This window comes from Cebus imitator, unplaced genomic scaffold, assembly GCF_001604975.1.
Source record: "Cebus imitator isolate Cc_AM_T3 unplaced genomic scaffold, Cebus_imitator-1.0 Scaffold212, whole genome shotgun sequence".
NCBI lineage: Eukaryota > Metazoa > Chordata > Mammalia > Primates > Cebidae > Cebus > Cebus imitator.
The window spans coordinates 2,529,329-2,544,984 of NW_016107527.1; the positions used below are offsets into that span (position 1 = coordinate 2,529,329).

The 15,656-nt window shown below is 41.6% G+C and overlaps 1 long non-coding RNA gene across 1 annotated transcript in view; it reads right to left on the bottom strand.

Annotated features, from left to right (window-relative positions):
- LOC108317920 overlaps window positions 1-5,353 on the bottom strand; it is a 46,666-nt gene extending 41,313 nt beyond the window's left edge. Inside the window, exon 1 of the long non-coding RNA XR_001830946.2 lies at window positions 5,211-5,353. This is a non-coding gene — a long non-coding RNA (uncharacterized LOC108317920). The remainder of the gene's footprint in view (window positions 1-5,210) is intronic.
- Between the last annotated feature and the right edge of the window lie 10,303 nt (window positions 5,354-15,656).

The window sequence follows — 15,656 nt, forward strand, 5'->3', positions numbered from 1 at the left end:
CACCCAGGTTCTAAGCCTAGTACCCAACAGTTATCTTTTTGATCTTCTTCCTCCTCTGACCCTCCACCCTCAGATAGGTCCCAGGGTCTGTTGTTCCCCTCTTTGTGTCCATGAATTCTCATCATTTAGCACCCACCTAGAGGTAAGAACAGGTGGTATCTGGTTTTCTCTTCCTGCATTAGTTTTCTAAGGACAATAGCCTGCAGTTCCATCCATGTTCCTGCCAAAGACATGATCTCATTCTTTTTCATTGCTGCATAGTATTCCGTGGTGTATATGTACCACATTTTCTTTATCCAATCTGTCATTGATGTGCATTTAGGTTGGTTCCACATCTTTAATGTTGTGAATAGTGCTGCAACAAACATTCACATGCATGTGTCTTTATGGTAGAATGATTTATATTCCTTTGGGTATAAATCCATATAAATCTGGATCTACTAGTTTCAATATCCTCCTCTTTTCCTCTAGGCCCAGAAAACAGATGGCCTTTCTGATGGCCTTTAAGTATCAACCCTGTAGGACCCATTCTCACTTGACACCAGGTCTCTCTACTCCAGATGCCCTTCTCGCTACCAGGTTTTACTTGAAAAGCACAACATGAGTGTCTTGTGCCAAATGTGGCCATAGGTCATTCAATGAATGTTGAGAGAGTGCGACCCTTAGAGCAGAAAATTGACGGGGCTCCAACACATGGTTGGTCCCCCAGAGGCTCTCACTGCTCTCTTGGCTGGAAGAACTTCAAACTCTCAGCCAGTGGAAAATTCAGTCTGTTCCAAGCAAGAGACACAAATGTGCTCTTAAAATTCATACTGGCATTTGGAACTGCCCAGGGTATTATAAATATAATCGTTCTGAAGTGTGAGTATGTGTCAGGGAAAGAGAAAGAGAGAGAGAGAGAGAGAGAGAGAGAGAGTGTGTGTGTGTGTGTGTGTGATGACAGGAAAGTTAGAGCAGACCCGGGGCCGGGAAGGATCCATGCCAAGAACACAAGGCCAGGCACAGAGAAGAATGTCCACCAGGTTCCCAATGACTACATTCCAGACTTTCTACTGCTTCCTCCTCAGAGAAAAGAGGAGAAATAAATTAGAGAGAACGCAAAGGGAGAGAAAGAGTGAGCAAGATGGGTGGGGATGGAGAGAGAAAGGAACAGGAAGTGGGAGCCTTACTAGCCATATACCAAGAGGCCCAGACTGACCTAGAGGTCCCACCATGACCTATTTCAAGCTACAACATGAAGTCACTGAAGACAGAATTGGGAAGAGATGTGCACTGTCACCCCTGCCTGATGCAGGCCAGCTCCAGCACGCTATGACCATTCTCGTTTCTTCACAATTCTCTCAGTTTTTCCATCTTCTGTATGCTGGTTTTGTCCTGATGATGCAACCAGAAGCTGGAACTGTACACTTTCCTGCTAGTGTCTAGCAAGCTTCTCTTTTACTAATAACCAAAAAAAAAATTCCTGAGCTCTTCTGAAAGAATTGCTGTATTCAAGGAATATCACCCAGCTGGCTTAGCCTTGGGCAGCATGTTAAAATAAGTAACAGCCACCTTCTCTCAAGGCTCTTCATTTCACCTACCAAGTAACTCCTGTTGGACAGAGCTGTGATCTGAATGCTGCTGTCCCTTCAAAATTCATGTGTTGGAACCTAATACTCAATGTGATGGTATTAAGAGGTGGGGGGTCTTTGAGGAAGTGATTCATTCATGAGGGCTCCATGCTCATGAATGAGATTACTGTTCTCATAAAAGAGGTTGAAGGGAGTGTCCCTGCCCCTTCCACCATGTGAGGTTGTAGCAAGAAGGTGCCATATGCGGAATGGGCCCTTACTAGGTGCCTTGATTTTGGACTTCCCAGTCTCCAGAACTGTGAGCAATACATTTCTATTGTTTATGAATCACCCAGCCTAAGGTATTTCGGTATAGCTGCCTGAATGGACTAAAACAGGCAGAACTAGCACTGAAAACCTATCCTCTAGAAGGTGCAATTATCAGCAAGACAAGAAAATAATATTCATATTTTCCCATTTTAGTGGCTGTATCAACCAGATGTTCCCTTCAGAACTGAAACCCTCATTTTCCCACTCTGAAAGTACTGACTGCTGATGGCTCACAGCTGAGTTCCTCCCAAGGTACTGCTCTGAACCAAAGGAGCTGCCAGACTCAAGGATATTGTCCCCCTTGAGGGGACACTGCCTCTAATGGCTGATCAATGAGTGAGTATAAAAGCCTGAGGTCACCTCAGTTCAGGCATGTCTGAAGGGTCAGACCAGCTCCAGTGCTTCCAAAAGGGAATCAGATAAGGCCTCTGTTGAAATCACATACTGGGTCCATTTCTCCCTCTGTCCCGTCATCCTTCCCTCTCTTGCTTACACCATTCCTGTGTAAATAAACACTAAACTTCCTGCATGCAATCTCAGTGTCTGTTTCCATAAAACTGAATCTGCAATGCCCATCCTAGGGCTGAGAGTGGAATCAGTCTCACCCACATCCCATGGCTGCCCCAAGGTGGGAGAGGGTTGGAATGTATCTTGAGACACAACTGCACTGTCTGCTACATAATAAGGCATGGTGGGTAATGTAAAAGACGTATGAACAATATCACAGTTCAATGACTGAGGCATTATAGGCATAGAGAAAGAAAAAAGCAGGCCCTGACATCCAGAAATAATCACCGGTAGACCTCAGTATTATTACAAGCTGATCTGACACTCACAGACAGGCCATTGTTCCCCTATTGGACATAGACAATCTCACAGAACACCAGCCTCAGACAAGCTTATTCTGAACCATGACAAAATGAAACCAAACAAGGTCATTACATAATTCTGCCCATGCACAGACCAAAACAAGGTCACTCTGTCACCTGAAATGTACTCATAGAATTGCCTGGATTTCTGATGGTATCCAACCTAGTGCACATTCTTAATTTATTAAGCCCTTCGCAAATCACGCAACCAAAGTCCAAATCTTCTAGTAGTCTCTTTCTATCACAGTTACTAAGATAGTGTCCCTAAAGTATGTTCTCCCTTGATCAATGAATAATAAGCCCAGTTTGTTTGATTATAAGTGTGTTCCTGGTGGTCTTTGGCTGGAGGGCATTGGTAGCCCTCGATCAGTGTTTGTAGGGTGAATAACTGGGTGTGTAAATGGCTGTGCTTTTTGTTTCTGTGTTCTGCTTTGAGTTAAGCCTTTCAGGAAAGGCTTAACAGAAGGCCTTTGAGCTGGTTCGTAAAGGAAGATTGAGCTTTCCAAGCAAAGCAGGGTCAAAGAGAAGTCATTCCAAGCAAAGGAAGCAGGATATGCAAAGGTTGGCATCACTGAAATGAAGGATGAGGAGTCCATGTGGGTGGGGTGTAGGGTGGACTGGAAGTGTCCCAGGACCAAATGTGGAGATCCTTGTAAGTCACAACTAATCCTGTAGGCAAAGAGGACAAAAAAGTAGGAGAGAGAGAGAGAGCTTGCAATTTGAAATCTGGTTGCAAAGAGAATTCCTGGAGTAGCCATAACTATTTTTCCTCCAACCCTTTCTTTCTTTTTTGGAGGGAGGGAGAAGACATTTGCTTTTGTTAAATCAAAACTGCATATTTTGAATTTTCCCATCCTGACATTTAAGGCTCACACCTAACAACACTGAGTCCTTAATTCACTGGATATTGTGAATGCTTTGAAGACATCATGGCTTTCTTTCAAAGGTTTGGTAATTTACACTTCACTAAATAATTCCTCTTGCTTCTCAGAACTGAGTACAATTCAGCTGGTCACTTCCTCTTGTTATTTATAACTAAATAACTTACCATATATTCTTTAATCAAAAGAGACTTCCAGATGCCCTGGTAGAAAATGCCAATGTCTTCCCACTTCCTTGTGTGTGTCCATCTTTGACTCTCCATTCGTGCCCCCAAAGATGGCATTCTTCCTCTAGGGGTCATATCTCCAGGACCTCCCAGGCAGAACGATTCCTGCAATCCTTCCATCTGTGTTTGTCTTGCTTGTGCTCCACAAATTCTTTCTGTCTTAACAGCCCTATAGCTGCATGGTCTTCTCTTCTGTTCCCTTCTGTCTGTCTTGCCCTGCCCTGCCAGTGAGCACTCATAGTTTATAACATCTTGCCTTGCCAACTGGTTTTGTGAGTACCATGTAAGTATTTATTAATTATAGATATTTTGCAAATAACATATATCTGATACAGCTGAAGGAGACTGAAATGTCCCCACTCTTATTAATCCATGCTAATGTCGCCCTAGACTGCCCTTAGAAAGAATTTTGTGTCTATTTGTGAAATCCATGTTTTCTACTTTTACTCTCTCGATATGTATCTCAGTAACCTATGGATTATTTTGTGCTTTTAAACATAAATATTGTCATAGTGTTGTATCATTTTATTATATGCTTTTTTCACTCACAATTGTGTTTTAAGATTCCGTTTTGTTGTTAATATATGCAAAGCTTTTAGAACAGTGCCCGTAAACACCACATAAGTATTAGCTATTATTATTTTTGATATTATTATTATTATTGTTATTTTGAGGCAACATCTCATTCTGACACCCAGGCTTAGTGCAGTGGCACGATCATGGCTTACTACAGCCTCAACCTCCTGGGCTCAAGTGAACGTCCCATCTCAGCCTCCTGAGTAGCTGCGACTAAACTACAGGCACGCACCCCCATGACCGGCTAATTTTTGTATTTTTTATAGAGATGGGATCTCACCAAGTTGCAGAGGCTGGTCTCAAACTCCTGGGTTCAACCAATCTGCCTGCTTCAGCCTCCCAAAGTGCTGGGATGACAGGTGTGAGCCACCACCCCAGGCCTATTATTTTAAATATTATTAATAAATGGATTTACATCATTCCTTGTAATTACTTTATAGCAATCTAACATTGATCATATGACATCTTATTTATCCCATTGCTCTATCTGTGTGTTGAGACTTAAGAAAATGATACCCCAAAGTGAAGGCCTCTGAAGCAAAGTCTCTCTCTGACCTTCTCCTGCCCTCCTGTCTCTTGTCCCTCATTCTCCCCTAAGGCAAGCTGTAGAAACTATAATTCCTCTTCCCCAAGGCAGGTCATAGAAACCAAAACATCTTTCACCCAAAGCCAGTCATAAAACCTAAAAATATGACTCTAATCTTCCCCTGCCTTTCTGTGTAAGAGCTGACCGCAAAGAAATTAAGACCTTTATCCCAGAGGGGTCCTATTCCATACCTTGGAGAATGAAATGTTCCAAATGAGAGGCCATGAAGAAGCTGAGTTGACAGAGCTTGATAGGTTTCCTGACTCAGTCTATTTCCATTTGATTATTCCTGTTTCCCCCAATAGCAGTTCTACGTGGCTGTCCATTCTTCACTGAACCTAAGAATAAAAAAAGGGATACATTTTCCCTGGATCTCTATTCTGAAGGCTCTCATGTCTCATAAAACTGTGATCAAATAAATGTATTATGCTTTTCTCTTGTTAGCTTGTTTTTCTTATAAGGGTGTCAGCCATGACCCTTATGATGGGGAGGAAAGGGATCACTTTCTTTCTGCCCCTGCAGTAAGTACTCAGGTTGTTTCCAATTTTTCACAATTAATTATAAGCAGTATCCCAAAGAATATCCTTAAACATGCCATGCTCATATGTTCAAGAGTTGGTATTTGCTTAAAGTGGACTTGTTGGGCTGTAAGGAGAATGTATTTTAGACTTTGCTAGCTCTTGTCAAATTGTTCCCCAAAATGCCTGTACCCTCCGCAGTGTATGAGAATTCTTATTTTTCTATTTTCGCCAACCACCATTGGTTTTTTCAAAAGTTTATGAATGCAAAGTAATAATCTTGTTTTAACTTGCATTCTTCATTAATACATGAAATTGGGCATTTTTTTCTCTCCATTTATTGGCCATTATGTACTGGGTCTTAACCTTTTCCGGGGTCTTAGACTCCTTTAAGAATCTACTTCAGAAAAAATACACTTAAATATAGACACATACATTTTAGACATACATTGAAGGGCTTCACAGAGTCCCTGAAGACCCACCCACAAAGCCCCTTCAGAGCAGAGGCTCTCAAGCATTTAGTAGATATGAGAACCTCCTGGGAAGGTTTTTAAAATGCAGAATCCTAGGACCTATCTTTGAGGATCCTGACTCAGAGAGCCCCAGGTAGGAACTGAAGGGCTGGTGCAGGTGATGAGAAAGACAACTAAGACTATACTTTCAGGGGTCGTTTCTAAAGTTCGTTAAGAAAGACAACCTTAAGAGCGTCTGGATTCCCAGTGAGAACTCCTATTTCTGCTTTCCAAAACTTTCCCTTCTCCCACAGCTATGAAGCAAAGGATAAAGTCACCAAGTTTAATGTACAAAAGCTGTAATTTGCCTGTAAATTGATGTCGCTACTTTTAAATCCATGGTTACTTCTGTAGCTATACCTTGTGCCTCTCTCCTCCCTAGCTGGGAAGGTCGATGAGGGAATGAATAAATAGGGTGACATGTGAGACAAAGAAAAACACAAGGAAAGGAAAAAAAAATAGGAAATTCAAAGCTATTCAGAAAATGCTACATAAAAAGCATCATCCTACTAAATATGAACAGCTTGTGTTTGGAATCGCTTGTGTTTCTAATTTTATTACATGAGCAAGCTCATTTTTTTTTCTCTGCCAGATACTTCAAAGATTCTCTTGCAAAAAGATGGAAATAAATTTAGTTTCCTCTCAGATCCAAATTCACATAAATGATTCTGTCATAAGATGAAGAAAATTGATTGTTTCAATGGCAAATAATATATTTTTTTAATTTAAAAACTTAGTAGTAAGGAAATCATGTACCAGGGAATTCTCAAAACATTTTGAGAGAAGTTGAGAATCCCAGTATGATGAGATGATGACGCTACACATGCACATTCTGTCCCCCGTACCCCCACCCCCTGCTTTCTTGTTCAAGCCTGCAAGTGTCAAGAGAGAGTTAATCCTTGTTTTTCACTCAGTCACACACAAACCCCTTCTTCTCTGAACAGGTCAATGACCAGCATCCTCTTGAGCCTTTGGTGGAATTCAGGTCCATGAATGATGCCAGGAGCAAGAAAGGATCTGGTTCTAGGACTTTAGAATGACTCACTCGGTACTTTTGTCCAGTATCAATAGAATAATGACTCGGTTGCTCTGTCCGTGAAACTGGGGCAGCGATGCTGGCTGCCTGCCTCACACAGAGTTGAGGGAAAACCAGGCTTGCAAGATGACAGAGGTCTCCGGATCATGGGCATCACATGGGAGGAGGTGTGGGGTGCCTTCGCAGAGCTGGAAGACAACAGAGGGGGCGACCCGACACAGAACCAAAGGAGGTCCTTGAACCGTGCCATGCCAGCCTGGGGTGGAGGGTGTTCTGTATACAGTGGAGAAAATGGAATGAAATCAACTTCCATCTTTTGTCTTTCTGAAGACCATCTTCTAACTTTCATGGGTTACTCAAGGATTAAGAAGAAAAATGGTGGCCAAACACTTTCTAACATTTTCTGGTATCCATTATCTTGTTCACTTGGCCATACAGTGCTTTTTAAACTCTAGATTTTCAGATTCCAGATGGTAAGTTCATTAAAAACAGGAATTACAATTGACATATAGATATACACAGACGTGCATGTGGCAGGTAAGGTGCCTGACACTCAATATAAATACTGAATATTTTAAATGAATGAATTCCTACACACAGAGATAAACAACACACACATACACAAATAAGTCGGCATTTTTCCAGGACTCAAGCCACAAGGAAGATTTCGGCAGCAGGAGCACTTTTGCTGCCAACCTCATTTCTGCCTGTGTTATTTAGGATATAAATACCATTGCAGCAAAGGAGACTGAATGACCATAACTTAAACAGAAGTTTATTTTTGGCCGGGCGCGGTGGCTCAAGCCTGTAATCCCAGCACTGTGGGAGGCCGAGGCGGGTGGATCACGAGGTCAAGAGATCGAGACCATCCTGGTCAACATGGTGAAACCCCGTCTCTACTAAAAATACAAAAAATTAGCTGGGCATGGTGGCGCGTGCCGGTAATCCCAGCGACTCAGGAGGCTGGGGCAGGAGAATTGCCTGAACCCGGGAGGCGGAGGTTGCGGTGAGCCGAGATCGCGCCATTGCACTCCAGCCTGGGTAACAAGAGCGAAACGCCGTCCCAAAAAAAAAAAAAAAAAAAAAAAAAAAAAGAAAGGAAGGAGGAGGGCACATCTGCCCTTTCAAAAAGACTGTATCTTTTCTCTTCACAGCTCTTGGGTCAGAACGCAGTCATATGACCACATCCAACTGCAAGGGAGTCTGGGAAATGTAGTCTTTATTCTGAGCAGCTATAGATCCAATTGAAAAATCAGCGTTCTCTTAAAACAATAAAAAAATCGATAAATATTGGGGCAAGTAACTGTCTCTGTCACACTGAAAAAAACAAAAGCACAAATACGTAGGTTTCCCAGAATCACTAGAAAAATTCCCAGTAAACCTAGAAGTAACTAGTACTAAGCTGAGTGCGGTAGCTTGCGCATGTAATCCCAGCTACTTGGGTGGCTGAGGCAGAAGAATGGCTCGAGGTCAGGAGTTTGAGACTAGCCCAATCAACATAGTGAGACTCTCATCTCTAAAATAAAAATTAGCCAGGCATGGTGGCACACACAGAGCAAGATTCTATCTCTAAAAAAAAAGTAGCTAATATTTAGCTGGTCTCACAAGTGTGTCAATCTACTAAGCAGATGTTCACTCCAGAGAAGGACAGTTCTCAACTTCTTACATTTGCCTTTCAAACAACTTACACTTTCATCTATTAATCTCTGATAAATTTAAGCTTCCTTTCTCATACCAAATTTGGGTTTTCATACTGCAGGTTGAATTCTATGTTTTTTGACCTCTAGGAGAATAAATGCCCAACCTGATCAACACACATACAAGGCTAGAAGATGAATGCATTTTGTGTGGAATCAGAGATCTGCCTGCATTCAACTTGGGAAATAAGAATAAAAAGCCAAGGAGCCTGCCCAGAATAGGAAAGGTTACGAATAATCATACAACCTAATAGTGATAATTCACATAACCATAAAATAGTTAAAATCTATGGAGGACTTACTTTGCATCAAGTGCTTTGCCCACATCATTTTATTTAGAATATTGTTGTTTTTCTTAATGTCGGAAGATGACTAGTCTGTTTTCACCCTGCTGATAAAGACATATCCAAGACTGGGCAATTTACAAAAGAAAGAAGTTTATTGGATTTACAGTTCCAAGCCTCACAATCATGGTAGAAAGTGAAAGGCACGTCTCACATAGTGGCAGACAAGAGAAGAGAGCATGCCCAGAGAAACTCTCATTTTTAAAACCATCGGATCTTGTAGACCCATTCACTATCACAAGAACAGCACCAGAAAGACTGCTCCCATGAATCAACCGTCTCCCACTGGGTTCCTCCCACAACACATGGGAATTATGGGAGCTACTAGATGAGATTTAGCTGCGGACACAGAGCCAAGCCATATCAGAGAGCTATCCTGTTACTAACCTTTTTTGTAGTCAAGGAAACTGGGCTTAGAAAAAAGCCAAGGAACTTGCTCAAGACCACACAAATGCCAAGTGGCAAAGCCAGAACCTTAACTCAAGAATCTAACTCCACTGTTGGTACCTGAAATCACTGATCACTGTGGAGTCTCAATTAATAAAAAAGACATGGTGGGAGAAAGGAAAAACAACAACAACAAAAAAAGGCAAATAAGCTATAAGTGCATTTCTTCATGGTCCAGGACATATAGCCCTCCTGCACAAATAACTCACAATCTTCCTGTGCCCAGCTATCACCAGAACCTCGGCTAATACAAAAAATGCAAGTTAGCTCCCTGAAACCTTAGCATTAGCAGTACTGCATGTAGCACCCTGCAACCTAAAGCCATCCAATAAAATCTCCGCCAAGCCTTTGTCTCCTGGCAGTCAGCTTCTCTTCTGCTGGTTTGCCCATTGCTTCCTTGCGACATATTTTCATACCTTCTCTAATAAATCTGCCTTTCTTTATCTACAACAGTCTTGGTACATTTTTATTTATTTATTTATTTACTTAATTTTTTTTTTTTTTTTTTTTTTTTTGAGATGGAGTTTCGCTCTTTTTGCCCAGCCTGGAGTGCAATGGTGCGATTTTGGCTCACTGCAACCTCTGCTTCCCAGGTTCAAGTGATTCTCCTGCCTCAGCTTCCTGAGTAGCTGGGATTACAGGCATACCCCATTATGCCTGGCTAATTTTGTATTTTTGGAATTTAGAATTTGGTAGAGACGAAGTTTCTCCATGTTGGTCAGGCTGCTCTCGAACTCCCGACCTCAGGTGATTCACCCACCTCGGCCTCCTAAAGTTTACCTCTGCGCCACTGGCCCAGATAATCGTCTTTCCCCAGCAACAATCTCTACCACTATGCTGATGGCAAGGAGGATGGTGAGCAATGTCCCACACATCCTCCCCACCCATCATCACATGCATAGGTATCAACCTTCTTGTTCATCCTATCTGAGAGTATTGAGTTGGGTGACCCACACAAGAATATAAAAATTCCAACCATCAGTTGGAACTGATGGTTGGGAAATAAGAATAAAAAACCAAAAAGCCTGTCCAGAATAGGAAAAGTTATGAATGGTCAGACAACCTAATAGTGATAATTAACATAACCATAAAATAGTTAAAATCTATGGGGACTTAAATCTAAAAATCTATGGTGGTGATCTCAGAAATTTACTTGTCTCCACATAACCTTTGTACAACAAAAAAATCCAGAAAAACTTGAAATATATTTTTTAAAATATTCAAAATTTGATGAAACGTTTTGTAATTATAAAAGTTTACAAAATCTGCACTATTCCAGATTGTAAGATCTACAAACTACTCTTTTGTGGCACTTACTGCTAATGGAATTCATCACGTGATAATTTGTGTAAGTCTAACTTGCCAGTGGAAAGAAGACTCCAAGAAGGTATATTTATTCCTAAATTAGAAATGGAATAGGTATCTAATAATTATTTACTGAGTGAATCAGTGTTTTTCCTTCAACATATCTTTTTAGAATTATTTGCCACCTATTAGAAATGGTTAATATAAATAATCATATTATTAGATGTTGCTGTACTTTAAAATTTGATACTAAGAACTTGCACTATAAAAAGTTTTGCTTAATCCATGTTAACTTATGACAGGAATTTAATATCCCACTGACTTGTGTGTGTCTGTGTGCTCTGTGGGATTTCATTTCTATTAATAAGTTTGTTTACTGGACTACTTTTTGCCCCCAACATTTCGTGTGGTCAGTTTTAAATTTGACACCAGTGGATATGAAGGAGTCAAGTCATTAAGATCTCAAACTGCTTTAGAACATGGTAATTATGCTCCAAGTGGAATGACCCCTGGATCCATCTGTCTGTAATAAGTCTATTCTTGAAAAGAAATCCCTTCTCCCTGAGATATATAATTAATGTAACATGAAGTCTAAAAATATTTTTCTCCCCAGAAGTTCCAGGTAAAAATTTCAGGACGCTTTTTAGCCTAGAATCTGATTCTTCATCACATAGGCAGACAGGATTCTTACTAAGTATGCACAAATGCTTAACATGCCCAAGGGACTTTTACTTCCTTCAGGTTTTCTAAACGGTTGCTCTCTCAAATGCACATTCATGTTACTGTTTCCTTTTTGAGAGAAAGCCTCGCACCACAGTTCTCTCTCAATCCAGTCTTTCAGCTGCAGGATTGTAAAGAACTGAGGGTTTCCCAATGTGAGAATTGGCCAAGAGTTCAAATACCTCACTACCTTTTATAGGTGGTGGGAGCCATTTGTCTCAAAAATATAACAGCGCCCCGTGTCTTTGTGAGTTTGCATCAAGGGCTCCTCACTGAACAGAATGTTTTCTAGACAAAGACATGCAGATTGGTTAACTAGTTTTTTCCATGAAGATTTTTCCCCCACCCCAACTTTTTATGTTGAAATTTTTTACAGAAAAAGGCTACAGAAAAGTTGAAAGCACAGCTCAATGAATGCCATAAACTTTCACAAAGATTAATCAGTTGTTAAGATTTGTCGTCCCAAAGAACATTGTCTACCTCTTTACATATCTGTATTTGTGGGATTATAAATATAGAAACAGAGTCTTGCTTGCTATGTTGCCCAGGCTGGAGTGTAGTGGTAATTCAGAGCCCCAAGCATGGCTCACTACAGTCCCAAACTCCTGAGCTCAAAATATCCATGATCCTCCTGCCTTAGCCTCCTGAGTAGCTAAGACTACAGGTATACAAAACACACCCAGCATGTGCGTATGTGTGTTATGGAACCATTTGAAAGTAAGTTGCAGAAATCATGATGCTATACCCCTAAATAGTTACACTTATTTGTCCTAAAAAACCAAGGATATTTTCCTACATAGCTATAATATCATTGTTATATCCAAGAAACTTTACATTGGTTCAATAATATTATCTAATATACAGTTCATAATCAAATATCCCCAGTTGTTCTATAACGTATTTTACAGTAGAGTTTTTTTTTAGGGGAGTGCCTATCTATATTCATTCAAAGTTCATGCATTGCATTTAGCTATCATGTATATTTAGCCTCTTTTAATCTAATTCTACCTACCTCCAGCCCTGCCTCTTTGGTTTTGCTCTTTCGAGTTTTTTGAAGAGTTTCGGGCTGTTGTCTTTCAGAATGTGCCCTAATCTGGTTTTATCTGATTGTTTCCTTGTGATTCAATTCTGCTTAAGCAATTTTGGCAAGAATGATACAACGAGATGCTGTTCCCATGAACTTTGACCAAACTCAAGGACAAGGATTTTACCAAGCCTGAGTGATCAGGTTCAAAGAGGTTTAAAAAACCTGTCATTTTTGAAAATTAGAATTTAGTAAGTATACTGCTCTTCATAGCAGGGTGAGCTGTCCTAAGCAAAATGAAAAAATGGAGCATCCAAGATTATTCGTAACTTGTATATGTTTGAAAGGGGCCCTTGTCATGTCAAATCTAGCAACCTTTGTTGAATCATCAGGACTGAGATTTGGGCAGGGTCAGCCTCTGCTCTTGCAAAGCTGATAATTACTAACTTGGTGCAATTTCAGGAATGTGGGAGGCCACTCTTCCCCACTCAGCTACACTGCCTCTATTATGGGAGCAGTGACTCCCAGGTGCTATTACTAAAGATCAGAGCTGTTCTCTAACGACTATCTACTATATGTCAGGTCTTGTGCTCAGTGGTTTATTAATCTATTCCTTACAAAAATCTCATGAGGTAAACATTATTATTCCCATTTTCTAGGTGGGAAGGTACGGCTTAACAATGTAACTTCCCCAAGGACCCATGTAGCTAATTTAAGATTTGAACCAAAATCTCCCTCAATATCTAAAGTTTCATAATTCCATGTTCCATGTGATCCTCCTCTATTCCCCAGTCCCAGTCTTATCTCATTCCCTAAATACCTTTTCCTTCATTACACTGGACATCTGATTGCCCCTTTTTATGCCAATAGGTCTTTCTACAAATTCTAACTGTTATTGTTTGTGCCATGTCCACTTGGTGCCAGGCGCCTTGCTGAATGCTCTTCACATCCCATGTCATTTGCTCTTCCCAAGAACCACATAAGGAAGGTGTGCATTAGTAATGTCCTGTGGTCACTCTGACAGTGGATGGCAGAATGAGAATCTGAACCAGATTTGACTTCAAGCCTGAGCATCTAACACAGATAGGAATAACAAGGCAACGGACGATACAGTAGCCAGGCGCTTGCTAGTAAAGGCCAGAACACTGACTCACTAAGCTTTGAACTCTTCTGCCCCCACGCTGCCAGAGGCACAGCCCCAACAGACTGCCCAGCGCATTGCCCTAATGGGCTATTGATTCATCTGCTCCAACGAGCAAATCACTGCAAAAAACTCCTCCCTCACAGAAAGGCGTTGGTCCTCTGGCATTCAGAAAGAACGAGAAGCCAACTTACTGCTCACAGGAAGAAAGTGCACACACTGTCTCTATTGTTATTCCTCCTACACAAACTCTTTAAAATGATTGAGTTTAATAAAAGAAGATGTTCACGGTCTGACTAGGATTGCTATGCCTATAGCAAGGATGTCCCCAAGGGGGGAAAATGAGGTTAAGTGCATCCAGGCTGTTCTCCTGGCTCTTCTAATGATCAGGGCCTGCAGAAGGTGAGGAAGGTTATGGTCGCAGCCGTAAATACCTCTTAGAGGCACCTGCCTTATCCAGGCCCCATTCTTTCACAACTGCACCCCACTCCTGACCCCACTTCCCTGTCAAAGCTGACAGCACCAAGAGTACATGCCTGTTAGGGCATCTTTCCTAGATTCTCTCCTAGAGCCTGGAATTCAGGAATTCCTTCTCTTGAAGGTTCTGAACTTAGAGTAGTGAAAAGCCAGGAGAAAAAGCCAGTCTTGCATAGCAGAATAAAGCAGTCTCAATGAGAGATGAGATGAGAGAGACACTAGCCCAGGTGACCTGTCACAGCCACAAGTCTCAACATCGCCCAGTGAATCTACCACACACCCCTGGTACATTTGTCCCCCTATTTCCAAAATGAACATTCTCTTCAAACCCCAGCACTCTCATGCCTGCCCCACCCTTCCTTTGAGTCCTGAATTGTATTCCTTATTGACTTCTCCGGGGCTCCTCTGTCACAGTTATGCCTCCTCGTGGATTATGCCCATGAACAGAGAGTAATATTGCCCATCTCCAGCTGGGCACTGTGGTTCACGCCTGTAATCCTAACGCTTTGGGAGGCTGAGGCGGGTGGATCACTTGAAGCCAGGAGTTAGAGACCAACCTGGCCAACATGGTGAAAACCCAACTCTACTAAAAATACAAAAATTAGCTGGGCCAGGTGGTGCAAACCTGTAATCCCAAATACTCAGGAGGCTGAGGCAGGAGAATTGTTTGAACCCAGGAGGCAGAGGTTGCAGTGAGCCGAGATCACATCACTGCACTTCAGCCTGGGTGACAGACAGAGACTCCATTTCACACACACACACACACACACACACACCCTCCCTTTTCCACACATTCTCCTCTAGCCTCCACTTCATTTTTTGCCCCTCTTCAAAGCAAAGTGTTGTCTCTATTAACCACCTCCACATTTAAAAAAAATTTTTATTTTCTCTTCAGTCCACTTTAGCCAAGATTCTTTCCCAATCACCTTGTTGAAGTCAAAATTAAAATACGGAGACAAATCTCTACACGTAATGTTTTCTTTGGCAAGAAACGATTCCAATGTGGGGTGTACACACAGTCTGGGTGGTTAATTGCATGTCCAAAGAACAAATAGAAGGGTGGGGGGGGTTATAAAAAAGAGAGGATCATTATGTGTGATCCTGAAAGAAAGTTCATGGTGATTAGCAAATGTTTTGAGAGATGGCAAGCTCCAATTGGTGGGAGAGGGTGGTGGGCAAAGTTAGTCCTAGAATTGCAGCAAGTTATCTCAGCAGCTATAGATAAAACTGGTTTCAGATTACAACCAGCGGTTTCAGCTGTTGGACTTGCAGAAAGTGACATTTCTAGAGCAATGCGAGGTATCCTGAGTGCTTTTTTACCCTGGCCCCTTGACTCTGTTATAGTTGAATATGACACAAAGGACCCAATTTATATGATCAGCTTTCATGACCCCAGGAAGACTGGTCTCATCAAAG